The sequence below is a fragment of the Rattus norvegicus genome, chromosome 2 (genome assembly GCF_021556685.1).
Source record: "Rattus norvegicus strain SHRSP/BbbUtx chromosome 2, alternate assembly SHRSP_T2T, whole genome shotgun sequence".
In the NCBI taxonomy this organism is placed as follows: Eukaryota; Metazoa; Chordata; class Mammalia; order Rodentia; family Muridae; genus Rattus; species Rattus norvegicus.
The window spans coordinates 155,728,471-155,731,468 of record NC_141535.1 but is presented as its reverse complement, the minus strand read 5'-3'; the positions used below and the strand labels follow the sequence as shown (position 1 = coordinate 155,731,468).

Here is a 2,998-nt window from a genome sequence, read left to right as displayed (position 1 = left end):
TACCGTTATAAGCACTTACACAGTTAGTCATGGAGAGTTAACAGGCCTGATGGTGAGACAGGTTAGCCAAAATGGAGATGGCGTCAAACTATAGTGGTCAAAAGCAACGTTTATCAAGGATTAATTTAATCTTAGACACAAATACAAACTAGCAATCCACTCTTTCTCAACATGACAGTGCACCAGTGGTACAACTGCCAGGAAAAAAACGTACATCTTTACAACTTGGTGGTCCCCAGTTTAAAAAAGAAAAAAAATTAAGAAGAAAGAAAGAAAGAAAGAAAAAGAAAGTAAAAACCACACACAACAAAAAACAGACTCTGTTCAGCTATCCAGCCACAACTGGAGCCACCAATGGAGGCTTTGCTGAATTAAGCCCCCCAGTTAAGATTTAGAAAACACCCATGGTTTGGGCTAATAGCATTGTTGGTGGGACCTATTGAAGTTGGACAGCTGAACAAATTCTGTGTCCCAAACCAATGTTAAATCCATCTCAGGCTTCAGGGGAAAACAAGGAGAGTCTAAAATCACACGTGCAGACATATCTAGGATCCTTGTCCTTCTGGATCCACACTTCCTTCAGGGTCTTCATCATTATAAATGTTCTCTGCCATCTGCCACACTTGCATGATATTGTCTTCTGATACAGAACAAATTACCCAAGGTTCATTGGGATTCCAGGAGAAGTCAGATATCTTAGCAGTGTGACCACCATGAATAAACAACTCTGGTGGGCCATCCTCTGCATCTTCTGGGGACTGTTCTTCTCCAATTTTACTTAGATCCCAGACATTCAGCCGACGATCAGTGCCACTGGAAGCTAAGATAGTCTCATTGTGAGGTGGCCATTGAACTTGGAATATTTCATCCTTATGTGATTCAAAGGAATGCAACTTGAGTTTCAGATTTCTCAGATCCCACAAGGCAACAGTCTTGTCAGCTGATCCCGTGGCAAGAATGAACTCACTATTAGGATTGAAAGATAAGCAATTCACTTCAGCTGTGTAAGCATCAACCGAGTGGCTTGGCTTGGAAGTATTGTTTGAACGAGTATCCCAAATCATGAGTTTTTGGTCATCAGCAACTGACCCGAACAGAGACTCGTGGAGCAGATGCCAGGAAACGTCCTCCACTACTGCTGTGTGCCCTGTAAAGATGGTCTTTGCACCCACCACTTTTCCTTCTTTGGGAACTGCACTGATGTCCCACAGGCAGATGGTATGGTCGTCTGAAGCACTAAGTAAGTACCCGCTGAGATATGGATTCCAAGAAAGCCCATAACCTTCCTTCTGATGCCCACGGAGATGCAAGTCTGAGTTGCATTCTCCAGAAGGGTCTGGTTTAGAAGGGTGCTTTGTGTAGTCAAAAACAAGAACATCACTGGATGGAGTCTTCGTTGCAATGATGCAAGGGTTCTGAGGCATGTACCTGGCCCTGTTTACTTCTCCTTCATAGTTTATCTTGATTTCTATTTCAATTTTCCCACTGACAGAACCAAAACCTCCAAATTCTCCTTTTTCACTGTCATAATAGGATGCATCAAACTGCGCATCGTCATTAGGGAGCTGGACACTGGCTATCACAAGGTGGTGTGGGAGCCATATTGGATTTGGGCCTGGTTGCTTTGTCACTGTCTGGCCTTAGTCTTAGATTGTAGGATCAAAAGCCTCTCCCTGTAATTTACGGCACAAGAAGTTTGCATTCACGGAATGTTTTCAGCCAGAACAAGACCCTTCTGGGTCTCCAGCAAGGTTTGACCCCTGCTGAGCCCTGCCTTTGCATGTGGAAGCTTTTTGTCCCCTACTGGGAACACTCTGGCCAGGTACTTCTCACCTGAGTCAAAGAATTAGGTTGGCCTTCCTGGTTATTTTCCTAATTTATTCAGGTCACATAGTCGGTCCTTTGTTACCGAAGTCTCAGCCAGGGTTCCCCACTGTGCTTGGCAGATTCCTGCTAAGTGGTGTTCTTTGGATATATAGTTTGGTCAATAAAGAAACCAGAAGGTCTCTTCTCTTCTGGCTTGACATGAATAACCTGTGTGTGTGTGTGTTTCTTTCATCCCACAGGCTTTCGCCCGATTCTCGGTACCGTGTCGGTGCTGGCACCAACAAGATGGTTTTGTTCATCTGATGTATGTGTTCCCAGGACAAGCCGATGAATGCCGAAATCTTTCCCTTCAGGCCTGGTCACATCTGGAAGCCACTGGGCAGTTAGGCTGGGCCACTCCAGGGCATGGGTCATCACCAAATCATAAAGAAATGGGGTGTTCTTCCATATCTTGTACTCCTCGTTGATCACACGTTCTTCCACCACGTCCTCAAAGGCCACTTCCTTGTCAGCCATGGCAGCAGGAGAGCCAGGAGGGGTTGGGGGATCCCGGGGTCGTGCGTTGCAGGAGGGGCTGGGAGGCTACCAGGATGTTATTTTCTAGTTCATTCCATTTGCCTATGAATTTGATGAAGTCATTGTTTTTTATTGCTAAGTAGTACTCCATTGTGTAGATGTACCACATTTTCTGTATCCATTCCGCTGTTGAAGGGCATCTGGGTTCTTTCCAGCTTCTGGCTATTATAAATAAGGTTGCTATGAACATAGTGGAGCATGTGTCTTTGTTGTATGTTGGAGCATCTTTTGGGTATATGCACAGGAGAGGTATAGAAGCTTTGCAGTTTTGTGAGTTCCCATTTGTCGATTCTTGAGCTTAGAGCATGAGCCGTTTGTGTTTTATTCAGGAAAATTTCCCCAGTGCTCATGTGTTCAAGACACTTCCCCACTTTTTTTCTATTAGTTTGAGTGTATCTGGTTTGATGTGGAGGTCCTTGATCCACTTGGTCTTAAGATTTGTACAGGGCAATAAGAATGGATTGATTTGCATTCCTCTACATGCTGACCTCCAGTTGACCCAGTACCATTTGTTAAAAATGCTATCTTTTTTCCATTGGATGGTTTTAGCTCCTTTGTCAAAGATTAAGTGACCATAGGTGTGTGGGTTCATTTC

General features: G+C 44.4%; 1 non-coding gene across 1 annotated transcript; it reads right to left on the bottom strand.

The window, feature by feature from the left end:
- Positions 1-303: 303 nt before the first annotated feature.
- On the bottom strand, positions 304-2,343 carry Rbbp4l1 (RB binding protein 4, chromatin remodeling factor like 1). The gene is made up of 2 exons (XR_015675421.1): positions 2,089-2,343; positions 304-1,544 (listed from the first exon to the last, which is right to left on the bottom strand). It is a non-coding gene; the product is annotated as an RB binding protein 4, chromatin remodeling factor like 1 (transcript).
- Positions 2,344-2,998: the final 655 nt, after the last annotated feature.